Below are 14,561 nucleotides of genomic sequence, written 5' to 3' on the forward strand. Positions count from 1 at the left end.
TTGGTCAACTTCTGGTTGTCCTGGAAACACGATTCCAATAATTACAATGAGATAAAACCACATGCTAATAAAGAAAACAGTAATTAGAGTTGGGGCCACACAGAGAGACCAATTCCATCTTAGGAGACAATCCAAAAGGAGCTTAAGATGTATTTTTGCCACAAATAATTAAGTCCTGAAGGGGAAGAATTTGGTTTAAGTATGAAAGGGTCAGGTTAAAATGACATGCACAAGAGTACTGCTATTCTGAGTGTTGCTTCTCCTAGCAGCTCTGACCAAGTAAGTGCAAGTAGCAAATTATGGAGGTACATATAGCCCTATTCCACTCATCAGCTTCTCCTCCTGGTAGGAAGCAGCACAGACTAGGAAACAAGGAGGGGCATGCCTTTGGTGTCCTATGTGATGAGCCAAAGGATTGAGGAGACCTCTGCTCACTCTCCCTCCCCCTACTATTGCCCAGGAGGTCTGGATCTATGCAGGGTGGAGAATAAATCAAGAACCAACAAGTTCATTTAATCCTCACAACATCCTTAGGAATTACATTGTTATCATCATCCCCATTTCACAGATTTCACAGTTACTGGGAGGAACAGTAATCAGAGGGTAAGTAATCTATCCGCAGTCTATTTGAAACAAGAGCTTTCTGACTTTATTCAGACTCCCCTCTGTTTTCCTGTGATTCCTCCCTTCTCTAAAACTTTCTAGGTGTTTTTGTTGTTGTTGTAGGATTTCTATTCTTTTGTATGTACCTTTGTTCATATCTAAAGTAAGGATTCTGTACTCCAACACACACACACACACACAATAACACACACAATAAACAAGAAAGAAAGATGATATTCCCCCAACAGTCATGTCCATAAATTGAAAGCTTAGGCTATATAGCTTAATATGGTTCGGTGTGGTTCAGTTCTAGGGAGCTGGCTTTGTAAATTAAAGGTGTGATCTCTTGAAACCACTAGGATAAAAGTGATTTGAAATCATACTACTGACAGTCATAATAGAAACAAATGCCTACTTACCACTCACAGCTCAACTCTTTTGAGAACAAATCAATAGAATGAAATGCTTTCAGCTTCTCAGAGAAAGGTTCCACCTGACAGATACCAGGAGATCAAATATTCACACTGCTTAGGACCAAGAAGTGTATGGATTAGGACATGTTTGAGAAGGCAGTGGGAGAAGACACAGTATAGAACCCAACCGTGTGAGGCCTCTGGTCGCTATTCCTTTATTTATCTTTCAATTTGTTCATCTCCTTGTCCCTATGCTGTGTGTTTAAACTCCAGTAATAAAAGACAAGGTCCCTGCATCAAGGAGCTCTTGGTCCAGTGGGAAACAGTATGATTTTTATTTATGTTCTGCTACAGATGTGCACAGAGGTGCTATGGAAACACAATGAAGGGGCACCTATTTTTGCCTAGGGGAGTTTTGAGGAGGTTGCCTGAAGTAGAGTTTAGAAACTTTCACAGGAGATGGGAGAGAATGAGAGAGAAAATGGTAAGGAATTCCAAGATTTGGGGCATATGAATTTTTTATATGATATATATTTGGTCACTCTATCCCAGATAAAAACACGCAAATGGAAGCCACTCCTAGATATCATCCTTGAAAGCTGAGGATGTTATTACCCAAGTTTACCTGGCTATCTTTAAGGAGGCCCAAGACCACATCTCTCAGGGATGATATTTTTCTTGCCCATGAGTGTTACTGGAGTCAGAGGGACCAAGTCTTTCTACCTAGTTTCTTGCTCAATGAACAATCCTCCTTTATGATGTCCCTAATGAATATTCATCCAATTTCTGTAGTAAATATTGCTTGCTAATTTTTGGCTCCTCAGCCCCTGTTCCCTTTTTGTAACAGCATCCTGATTCCTTTGGTGGGAATTTCCCCCATACTGTAGGCAGTCTTTGTAGGATAGTAAATTAGGTGCCCTACCATTCCACTACAGAATTTGAAAGGATCCCTGGAGACCTCTGGTAGACGTTCTGCTGTCCCACACCATATGGACAAAGAATGAGCATGTAACCTAAGCTCAGCCAACTGGCCATTCTCTAACAGGACTAAGTCCTAAGTAGGGTGACACACCACTCAGTCATTCATTCATTACTACAGTGGCACCTCAATAGCCAAGTAGACTCAATCTTGACTCCTCTCCTATTTCTAAGCCTGGTCCTTCCTCCTCCCATCTTGATTCTGTTAATTCCCAGATAGCCTCCTAATAATTTTTTTAAACGTATGTTAGCTCAAGTTGATCTCTGTTACTTGCTTCCAAAGAAACTTAATTCAGCTTAAATCCTTCCACTAACGGGAATATCACTGCTTTGTGGGGCTTATCATTCCACCAGTAGACGTCTGTGATTGCTGCAAAGTTATTAATTCAAGCTAAAATCAGCTTCCCTATTACTAGGGTCTGTCGTCAGGAACTAGAAAGAATAAATTTTAGTCCCTCTTCCTTATGACAGCCACTTTCATATCTGATGACTGTAAATAATCACCAATTACCACACCACAAAAGCCAAGTCACCCTTTCTCAAGTTGGAAACCACCAGCATTTCTTCTAACGTGATGTAAATACCAAGACCACAGAAATAGGAGCCTTGGATTGCTTTTGTTTGTTTGTTTAAATATTTATTTATTTATTTATTTGGCTGCGATGGGTCTTAGTTGCGGCATGCAGGATCTTCCTTTGTGGCACTCGGGCTTAGTTGCCCCATGGCATGTGGGATCTTAGTTCCCTGACCAGGGATCGAACCCACGTCCCCTGCATTGGAGGGTGGATTCTTAACCACTGGACCACCAGGGAAGTCCCAGGAGCCTTGGATTGCTGACGGACATCTTTCTCATTTTCATGGGTGCCCGGGGAGGTAAGAAGTCACTTCCTCAGTGAGTCTCCTTGGAAGAGGGCACTTTCATGTTCATTGTCTTCAAGGGTGGTTGAACGGTAGAATTCTTTTGTAGGATGCAGAAGGCTTTCTTACCAAATATCTGTTAGTATCTCTATATTCCTCTCCAGTCTGCCCCCAATTAAAAGTATATTATCTTCTCTACTGAAGTTGGGATAATTGGTGGTTATTTTCAGAGCAACTCATCAGGATGATAGAGATTGATTATATTTAATTGAGGTAGCAGAGGTGTTGAGCATTCACTGGGCACTGAGTAAATGCTGCAAGGATTACAATTTCCCAAACCACGTGTCTAATAAACATCACGTCTTCAGTATTTCCAAAGTCACTCCTCCCCCATCCAATCATTCCTCCTTCTCACTCTAACATTCAGTCTAACTACAAGTTTATCTGCACACATTCCACTAGTTTAGAAAAACATTTGTCTGAAAACTATACTCTTGAGTAGTAGGTCAGAAACCTAAATTCCTGTGAACATCAGAAGAGAAACAGAAAGGATGGGGAGAGAAGAGTCCTATTCTCTTTTTCCCCTCTGGTCTAACACTCAAGCAGCTTATCTGCCTCCACTCAAGGCTTCTCTCCTCCTGCTTCCATCGCCTTTGTATCTTCTCATGGTGAGTGAGGGTTAAGGGCAAGTGATTCCCCCATTTCAGGGACAAAGGGATTCCACTTAGTGTACTCTGCTTGCTTGTGATGGAGCTTTCAGAGGTGCACAGGGCCGTGTCCATCTCTCTCTTGTCTGCTCATGCAGTGGGTGAATCAATCAGTGTCTCTCTCTCTCTCTGTCTCTCTCTAAACTCTTCATTTCCAGTGGCCACCGGCCCTGAGGATAATGCCCCAGCCTGAGCAGGCCTCAGGCAAGCAGCTTGAACCAACACCAACCAGAAGTGAACACGCTCTATCCCTCTCTGGCTCCATTTCCTCTAGTGCTATGGGTGTTCTCCATCGATGGCCCCTCTCACTGCTCAGGTGAGATTTGACTCCTAATTAGGGCAGAAGAGAATGTGTCTGTTCTGGATCCAGGCCACTGAAGCTACTTTAATGCAGGTAAAAGAATACACCAAAGGTTCAGTCCAGCTCTCCAGGGTTCTCATAGGTGCAATGGTCCTAAGACCCAGCTAATAACAAAGGATAACTTAGCTTTCCTTTGGCCTCGTGTGTGTGTGTGTGTGTGTGTGTGTGTGTGTTTTCCAGGAAGAAAAAGAGTTGGGCCAAGTAGGAACTGGACCTGATATTATAACAATATCACAAGCTCATCCTCCATCCCATTGCCACATACCAAATTTATTCTTTAGGCTGATTAAAAAAAAATGTCATACAAAAGAAAAAATAAATCTTAAATGATGTACATCCTTATTTGGCTTTGCAATTCAGTGAGAATCACATAAACAGAGAGACCAGTGCTGAATATTTAGGTGACACATGAATAGATAAGACTTTAAAGGAATGGGCTGATGATGCAGTGAAAACCATGATGGAAGTGGTTTTTTAATGCTAAAATAACCATTTTTCTTCATGTTTTAATATTTCATAAATGAAGGTTCTTTTCAAGTGATGTGCATATTTAATGTAGAGATTTTAGAATTCTCTAATAACTACATTATTGGTATATTTTATAATTCATGTTATCACAGAACTAATAAAATTTGGTAAATTCTATCCTCTGACCTCTGTACCAGAAACCAGAATGGCATAAATCCATCCAGGGAAGCCTTCACAAGTTTGAAATATTTTTCCTTCTTTTGGTGAAATTTTCTCCCACGCAGCTTTTAGAAGGTGTTCATCGTGGCCTATGAGAGAGAGGAATGTCCTGACTGACAATAGCGGTAAGTAAAGTATGTTGGATTCTTTCACCTTATCCCCCTCCTTGAAAATTATGGGCCTGTTCCTGCCAGGTTTGAGTTTATGCCTGGAGGAGAGAGCAAAACTGTGTCCTCGACAGGCAGGCTTGCTCCTAAGAGAGGAGAGGAAGAAAGGAGCAGGGGAATAGGCTCCCTAATACTGACCCACAGAATTAAATACACTCACTCGCCAGCAGCCCTGGTCTGGAGCAAATATTTCCTTGTGTCATCTTTGAAATATTCCTATAAGCTGGCCAAGACACAGTAAAAGCTAGACATGATACAGAGAGTGAAGAGCAGGTCTAAAACAGGAGCCTTGCTTTCCCACCACCAGCCTAGGGCTGGTTGTATTGGACAACTGGTTCCTACAGGTAGGGCACACACCACCAGGAACACACAGCAGAGGACTCTAGGCGCCACACAGACCTGGTATTAAATAACTGAATCACGTGGTGAGAAATGTATTTCTGTTTAAATTCCTGTCCAATCCTTTTTATTATTTCAAGGAGCAAGTCTCAATGTGTTGCCACCTGTCTTAATCAGATAATACTTGTGAATCTCCTCATTAACAAAGGGAGAATAGGCCTCAGGTTCAGAGCCATCATCAGGCAACAGCATCTCCCTTGAGTAAATCTGTGATAATTTAATTTCACTGAGTATTTTTATGTTTCCCTTCTCTTCATGGTAGGTGGCATCGTTTTCCATTTAAAATGGTGTAGAGTTTCCTTTAAAAACAAAGTTATGTTTTAAAAGTAAGTCAATTCAAAGAAATATTAAATATATTAAATATATATTAATATATTAATGCCATATCAAGTCATACACAGATATGGCAACACTGTATAAGGGGCACATGGATAGACTGTTATGCCACTTTAAAGACTGATGCACAATTAATTAGATCTTGTTGCTTCCAAACCTACTCAAAAGAAAATAGCATTCTACCCAATAGGTGTGTAAACTCAAGCCTTTCCCATATGTGGGAAGCATTAATATGTCCATCATTGGTAATCCAAAAAATCCACCAGCACTGCTTTTATCCTGGTATTGCATATGGCTCCCGACTCCCTTCCATGGAGTTCAACTTTTTGCTTCTTATGGAAGAGCATTTTTCATGATTCTGTCCACTCAGCTCAGGGAGGTACCACCCTGCCCCACATATAGCACACCCATTCATTTCTACCTAGGCACCCTGTTTATGCTTTACCCCCAGCTGGATGTGCTTCAAAGGTCTCACTTCTTAGGTGCCAAGCTGGGTAAAGCTTCTAACTCTCCTTGTACCAAGCCCAGAGTTCTTGCTACCAGAACAACACTGACTGTATACACAAAGCACATATATATATAATAAAGAACTTTATTCCAAGACTTTGTTTGCAGAAGGAAGAGCAGACTGATTGAATACATTGTTCTGTGCTGATTTTAATTGTTGCTATAATCTGATCTGTCTCTAACCAGCTAATTGGTATTTAATCGGTTGCTTTAATTTTATGACAAAGCAGCTAGAATGCAGCTGTAGCTAGACACCACACAAGTAAATAAAATGCATTATTATTTTTATTATATTTATGCATATGAGTTTTATTCTACTTGTGTCAAAACTATACTCACTTTCACTCCCCTAGTAATTTGTTTGTATTAAGCCATTACTGTGCATTTGCATGGTGAGAACAGTTAGAAATGTCTATTGCCAAGTTTAAGTTACATGAAAAGTTTTGAGCTGTACTCACCTTCATCTGTCAAATAATCTTGTGATTCATTTAAATATTTATCCAGTGCTTCAATTACTGACATTGTTTCTATTAATTAAAGATATTGGAGTTCAATTCCAAGGAATAAGTAAACACAGAAGTAAAAACAACAGAACAAATTCAAATGCACACAAAAAGAATCTGACCTGATTGCCCTGAAATACAATTCCATGCTAGAGTTTCCACACAATTCCCTGTAGAATGAGGCATAACAGCATTAATAAAATTCTGAGTGTTTTAGGAGACTTTAAATATGGGTACAATAGGTTCCAGAGTCCTGTGTAAGTATTTGAACAACTTGACCTTATTTCAGTTTCTTGAGAGAACTATTAGGGACAGTCACAGAATCAACATGAAAAATTATTAAGGACCCACATAGTGCCTGCCTGAAAGGTCTCAGATAACGATGGCAAACTTCAAAAAAATGTTAATAAAATAAAAATAACTCAAGGCTGCTCTTTTAGATTGCTACCTGTTTTTAAGAGGCAATTTATCAAGAGCTCTCTTTTGCTTTTCCCTGCATTTGGACTGTACAGGGACACAGTGGCCTCTTCCCGTGCCAGTCTGGAGAGCTCCGCTTCTCTCTCTTGGGAGGAGCATGGTACAATGGAGGGAAGACAAGACGGCTTCCCATCACAGAGCCCCACCCACCCCTGGCTGCAGTCTCAGCGTTTACATCCCCACTATGTGACCTCAGGCCACTTACTCTCAAGCCTCAACTTCCTCACCTGTAAAACAGGTGTCATAACACCTGCTCTTGTATTGGTGTGGGGATTAAATGAGATAATGCCACGAGGCGTTAGCCAAGGGGTCCAGCTGCTCCTTGAGCTGCTAGGATCTCTGAGGCTTCTTTAGCATAGTCAGTGCACAGTCTCCTCATCCTGCTGAAGGGCAGGGACTCAACAAATGTTCATGGAGCACCTACGGGCGCCAGGCCCGGGGTTAGGCACCTGGAACACAACACTGAAGGTCCAGTGTGAAACACAAAGTCCAGTTGTTCAGAAAGAAAGAGGATGACTAGATCTGTCTTTAAACAAAACATGGCCAGGTAGATATTTCTGTTAAAACCAAGATCAAGCCAAGTATCACGGAAATACACCATAGGACATTAAAGAAGGAACGGCCCCTTAGTCCAACCTTCTCCTCATACGTATAAGGAAAGAAACTGTTGTTTACTCATTAGCATCAAAGTAATACCTGTTATTTTTATAGTACTTTGGAAGTTCTGAAGCATTTTTATGTATAATAGGACCTCCTAACCTTCAAGTCCATTCTAGATTAGGTCTAAAGATTTACCCGTCTGAATATCACCACCCCATTTGTGAATAACTGAGTCCATCTACCAGGGAGATGATGTCTAACAAAGATGCCTGCATAGAATTTATTATCCAATAGTTTGGTATTATTCTTGTCCTGAATTTTTAAACTGGTTCTACCCACACACCACAGAGATGACAGTCAGTGAAAGCTACTTGTGTGTTTGCGTGCATTGGGGGCCGGAGACACTCCAGCTTTGTTCTGGGCAGTCGCACAACCCCCGCTTACTTTTCTCCTGCGGTGCACCCTGATACCATCCTGGTTCCTGTTCTGCCTGGCTTCAAAGCTCTTGGTGAGATGCCCCATTACTCACCTAGCCCTCACCTGCCCTACCTAATGACTCTCACCCACTGAATGGGGCTCAGAAATGATACCGGCCAATCATGGCTCCACACCCAAACCTAGGGCTCCCTCTCTGGCCGTTAGACTGGGTGGGCTCTCCATGGTCTCCAGAGAGAAGTGGTCAAAAAAAAAAAGAGTGGTGAATCCTTTATGCAAAAGAATGATGAGGTATGAACTAACTGTGAAGCCCTGAATAAGTCACGTAGTCTCTGATCTTCATTCTCCAAATCATGTGAATTGAGAGTCATCTAAATTGCCTTACAGCTCTGAGACTCTATGGAAGTACACACATGCATCACCACAGCAAATATGTCTGTTATAGAAGCCAAACAAATCTCACCTTCTCCAATTACACCAAGTAGATTATTCTATCGAAAGACACTTGACTTTGCTGAAACAAACAAACAAGCAAAATACTCTCTTATACTGTTATAATGAACCACATGCTTTGCATTAACAGTAGAGGATAAATATTTGGTTATTGGGTAATTTTTAATATGGGGGCAAAGGTATGTCTGTTGCTTATTAACATCTGTACCCTTCTTACAGCTAGGTTACCTGTGCCAAAGTTGAAGAAAATAAATCAGGGTGGTGGTGAAGGATCATTACATTCCAAAATTTCTGAAGGGATTCCATTCCTCTCTGACTAGCTAAATCTATAAAATGTCTATCTGAGAAGAATACCAAATGCTCTTATAAAAACTTTAAGACTAGATGAACAAATGCATGGCACACAGACCACTCTCACCTCCTCATACTATAGCAGACATTGCTTTTCGATCACAGAGCTTTTTCCACTGTGTCTATACACAGCCTTCAAATGTTTCTCAATACAGCATCTCAGGTATATGTTGGCAACAAATCACACTTGGCATGAATGACAAAAGTTATTTGGAATCCCTGCTTTATGAAATTGACTCTATTACCCTCACTGCCATTTCCAGTATTAAGAACCAAGAATATCAAAATGTCATTACTTACATAAAATAAGAAGGGGATCTTGCCTGCAGGAACATGGCTCTGAATATTAGTAAGAGATGTCAACTCTGAAACTCTCCAGAACTTTCTTATCATTCTAATGTCTGACTTTTACTTCCCCTACCTACCCTCCTATAAAGTATGAGTCTTTGGGTTGAGTCTGGCCAAAATTTGTAGCATCTAAGAGCCTCACACCTCACAGGATGAGTGTAATCTTGAGAGCGGGTTGTGAATGCAGTGTGAGAGAAAAGGAAAGAGAGCCCACACTGCTGAGGCTGGGAGGATGGTCTGGCGATAAGCAGGAAGGGTGGGAGGTGGACTGGGGAGCAAGGTGGGTGACAAAGGGGCCAAGAGAATGGAGTCAAAACCACAATGGTACAAAGTAAGTGAAGCTTGGGGTTTAGCAAAGCAACGGGAAAACACTGGCTCTTAAATGAAGAGCACCTTTTCATGGAGCTTGGAATAGCTTTCCTGCTCATCTATTGATAGCTGGCCCCAGGAATCTGTGGGTTACACATCCTCAGATTCAAACTACCACAGATTGGGTACTATGTTTACAACCCACAACTGGTTTAATCCACAGATGTGGAACTTGCATAGTGTCCAAACTATGAGATTTGACCATCCTTGGATTTTGGTATCTGCAGAGTGTCCTAGAACCAAACCCCGTGGATACTGAAGGACGAGTGTACCCTTCCTTTCTCTACTCTTCAGCCCTTCCCTCCTTCTTGTACTCTCCATTCTCTTTTTCCTGCATCCCCTCCTTCTCTCCCCATTCCCTCCTCTTTAACATCCATTTCTTTCTTTCTTTTTCTATCTTTCTCTTTCTCTCTTATTCTCCCTTGTCCAAGCTTTAGACACCCTTGCCCACCCGCCCTTAGGCATTAAACAGCCACCATGGCAGCCCTCAGGGGGGCTAAGGTGCTTGTAGTTTACCCCCCATACAGCGCAGCACAGAGGGGATTCCAAGGACAGACGGCAGCTGGGGGCCCCTGGATGTTCCTCAGCAGAGCTGAGAGCAGGTCACCTGAGGGAAGGAGGCAATGAAGCAGAAAGCGAGGTGGAGAGTGTGTGCAGGTCCACATGTAGGATCAACCAAGTCCAGGAACATCGTTGCAATAAGGCTGGCAGAAAACCAACAGAGCAGAAAATAGCTTAAAGCAGGAAGAGATGCAGGTTAGAAAGAGACACAGAGAAATCTGAGGCGAGCAAGCAAAGCAGCAGCATTAATAAGCAGCTATGACTAGAAACAGACCTGGGGGGATGTATGTTATAAAGTAGGTGCACACCAAGAGTAAGAAGCAAAAACCAAAGTGACAAACTGTGGCTTTGTAACACTTAACGAAAAGGAGAAGAGGTATGCCAATTAAATGGCAGCACGACATGAGAAACTCAGTAGATATTTCTTGGTTATATTTGAATTTTTTATGTTAATATCACTTTGGAAACAGAACTGTTATTCTGAGATTTAAGAATAACCTAAATCAAGTTGGGAACCCAAATAAAACCAAACACCTACTCTCTTCAGACAATAATGTGGACTAACCACACAAAAATTCTTTGTTAAACCCACCCTATTGAACCTGAAGGTCAACCCAATCATACCAGGTTCCTTAGAGAGTCAGTCTTCCTAACTAGTTACCAATTTGTAAAAACATCCTAAGAATGTCTTATATCAAATGACTGTTCCTGAATTGTTACCTTGCATCAACAGAGAGTAAATATTGGCATTTTCATATGGCAATCTGCTATTTGGTAATAATCCAGCCTTCCTGGAGGGATGGAAATAAAGCACATAACAGTCATCTACCAATCATATGATATTAGACACCAGTAATTTGTCATTCACTGCAGTGTTCTAAAATCATTAGAGGAACCATTCGACTGCTCTCAGACACACCAGGTACGATGATGTAGGAAACGTGACTTGGCAAGCTGAACATACCAACTCTACTAAGGTTTCATGACTCTAACTGAAAGTTAATGACTAGTGCAAACCACCAGGCTACTACACTAAAACAAAACAAAACAAACAAACAAACAAACAAAAAAAACAGCAGTAAAAAGGACTACTAAATCAGAAATCTAAACTGGGTATTCATTTTAGTCACAGTTATTAGTCAGAACAAAGTGATGGTCCAATTCACCTATATAGTGAGTTAAATTGATCTTAACAGTATTTTAAGTAATATTATCCATTAATAATTAAGCAAACATTTTATTAGTACCTAATATGTGCATTACACTGTCAGATGCTGCATGGCATGTTCAGACATTAAAGAATCTGTACTGTCAAGAGGATTATAATCCAATAGAGGAAAAAGACATTTTGCAGAACTCTCATACAATGTGAAATATGCTTATGTATTATAAGAGATATACAAAGAGAATGCTTCAAGACTATAGAAGGAGAACTGAATTCTATGGTCACTTTATAGGTGAAATCAGGTAAGGCTGTATTTTAAAAAATCATTTGCACATGTGTTTAAAAAAAGAGAAGACTTTGGAGAAGCCAAAGTAGCAGGGAAGGACATCCCTGTTATAAAAATTGGGATTGACATATACACACTACTATATATAAAATAGATAACCAATAAGGACCTACTGTATAGCACAGGGAACTCTACTCAGTACTCTGTAACGGCCTATATGGGAAAAGAATCTAAAAAAGAGTGGATATATGTATATGTATAACCGATTCACTTTGCTGTACACCTGAAACTAAAACAACATTGTAAATCAACTATACTCCAGTAAAAATTTAGAAAATAATAAATAAATAAATAACATGCCTATGTTGGATGATCTATTATCAATCCTGAATTATCAACTCCTTCTTGGCAATCTGCATTGCAAAGCAGACAGCAGGACCTACATTACTCAGACTACTCTTCTCTGTATAGTTCCAAGTGGAGTCAGCCCACCAGAGGGGAAGTGAGAAGATGTGGAAGGCAAAGAGATGGAGAAGCCCTCCTTTGGAAGTCAGACAAGTGTGCACAAATGAGATCTTCCTCACTGTTGCACACTGAGAGAGCTGATGAGAGGGGAGAGGTTCATTCAACATGGCCCTGCTTTCTGTATTAAAACTGTGATGTGTCTCTGGGTTACTACACCCTTGTCACTTATATCTCTTGTCACTGAGCCATGATTGTTGGAACGGTCATTGTCTAGATTCTACTTTTTCACATGCTTTGCTTGTTTGCATGTTAACTGACTTCCATATCTATACATATTATATACTGTCACACATTTGGATGTCTATAACCTATCACACCATACTTTTATGAATTCACCCCAGATGTGTTGATGTATGTCAATTTATTATATGAATCTGTACACATGCAAATATAAACAAAAGCAATTGTAAGCCATTATGGGAAATTCACAAAAGTCATACCTGGTGTCAAAATATTTCATCACATTTTAATGATTATGATGTATATAGGTGGGCTGGATCAGTTTTCTCCTCCATCTCCTTTGATTCTTTTTTTAGTAAAACTGTACAAGCAATATTGTCCTGAAACTAACAGGTGATTATAGCAGGGTTGTGGGATACCAGGTTAATAAACAGAAGTCAGTTGCTTTCTTATATGCCAGAATTTGAAATTTAAAGCACAGTGCCATTTAGATTAACAACCCCCCCCCGCCCCAAATGCGATACTTAGGTATAACTTGAACAAAATATGTCCAAGATCCATCTGGAGAAAACTATAAAACTCTGATAAAAGAAATCAAAGTAGATCTTAAAAAAAGAGATTCCACGTAAATAGGTAAAAAGAAAATATTATCAAGATGTTAGTTCTTCTCAACTTAATCTACAGATTAAATGCAATCTCAATAAAAAACCTCAGCAAGCTAGCTTGTAGACATCAACAAACTGATTCTAAAGTTTATATGGAAAGGCAAAAGAACCAGAATATCCAACACAAAATTGAAGGAGAAGAACAAAGTCAAAGACTGACACTATTAAACTTTAAGACTTACTACAAAGCTACAGTAATGAAGACAGTAGAGTATTGGCAAAAGAACAGACAAATAGATCAATAGAAAAGAATAGAGATGTCAGAAACAGAACCACAGAAATATAGTCAAATGATCTTTGACAAAGGAGCAAAGGCAATTGAATGGAGAAAGGAACAGTCTTTTCAACAAATGGTGCTGGAACAACTAGACATCCATACCGGGGGGAAAAAACCCACAGTTTGGGAGAAAATACTTGGGAGAAACACTACTGCAAAAGGTGTATCTGATAAAGAACTATTATCCAAAACAAAGAAAGAATTCAAACTCAGTGATAAGGAAATGAACAACCCAACTAAAAAATGGGCCAAAGACTTGACAGGCACCAGAGCAAAGAAGACATATAGATCAAAAATAAGCATATTAAAAGATGCTCTAAATCATACATTATTAGTGAGTTACAAGTTAAAATAATATGAGATACCACTACACATCTATTAGAATGATGAAAATCAAAAACACTAACACCGTCAAATGATGGGGAAGATGTGGAGCAACAGGAACTCTCATTCATTGCTGGTGGGAATGCAAAATGGTATTGCCACTTTGGAAAGCAATATGGCAGTTTCTTACAAATCAAACATACTCTTACTAAATGATTCAACAGTCCATGATACATACCCAAATGATCTGAAAACTTAGGTCCATACAAAACCTGCACATGAATGTTTAAAGCAGCTTTATTCATAATTACCAAAACTTGGAAACAACTAAGATGGCCTTCAATAGGTGAATGGATAAACAAACTGTGGTACATCCAGACAATGAAGAAAAGAGCTACGAAGCCATGAAAAGACATGGAAGAACCTTAGTAGCATATTGCTAAGTGAAAGAAGCCGATCTGAAAAGGCTACATACTGTATGATTCCAACTATATGACATATTGGAAAAGGAAAAATGATGGAGATAGTTAAAAAAAAAAAGTGGTTGGGCTTCCCTGGTGGCACAGCGGTTGAGAATCTGCCTGCTAATGCAGGGGACACGGGTTCGAGCCCTGGTCTGGGAAGATCCCACATGCCGCGGAGCAACTAGGCCCGTGAGCCACAACTACTGAGCCTGTGCGTCTGGAGCCTGTGCTCTGCAACAAGAGAGGCCGTGATAGTGAGAGGCCCGCGCACCACAATGAAGAGTGGCCCCCGCTTGCCACAACTAGAGAAAGCCCTCACACAGAAATGAAGACCCAACACAGCCTAAATAAATAAATAAATAATTTTTAAAAAAAAGTGGTTGCCAGGGGTTCAGTGGGAGGAAAGAAAGGATGAATGGGTGGAGTACAGGGGATTTTTAGGGCAGTGAAACTATTCTGTGAGATACTATAATGTTAGGTACGTGTAATTAAACATTTGTCAAAACCCATAGAATGTATAACACCAAGAGTGAAACCTAATATAAACTACAGACTTTGGTGA

At 40.3% G+C, this 14,561-nt stretch overlaps 1 protein-coding gene and 1 long non-coding RNA gene across 16 annotated transcripts in view; one reads left to right on the plus strand and one right to left on the minus strand.

The window, feature by feature from the left end:
- The window catches only part of FHIT (fragile histidine triad diadenosine triphosphatase), a 1,480,075-nt gene that overhangs the window by 865,707 nt on the left and 599,807 nt on the right, over positions 1 to 14,561 (minus strand). The window lies entirely within an intron of this gene.
- LOC309637605 overlaps positions 4,100 to 14,561 on the plus strand; it is a 69,117-nt gene continuing 58,655 nt past the window's right edge. The window contains exon 1 of the long non-coding RNA XR_014250700.1: positions 4,100 to 14,075. This is a non-coding gene — a long non-coding RNA (uncharacterized lncRNA). The remainder of the gene's footprint in view (positions 14,076 to 14,561) is intronic.

The sequence above is a fragment of the Balaenoptera physalus genome, assembly GCF_965194825.1.
Source record: "Balaenoptera physalus genome assembly, chromosome: 11".
NCBI classification, from domain to species: Eukaryota; Metazoa; Chordata; class Mammalia; order Artiodactyla; family Balaenopteridae; genus Balaenoptera; species Balaenoptera physalus.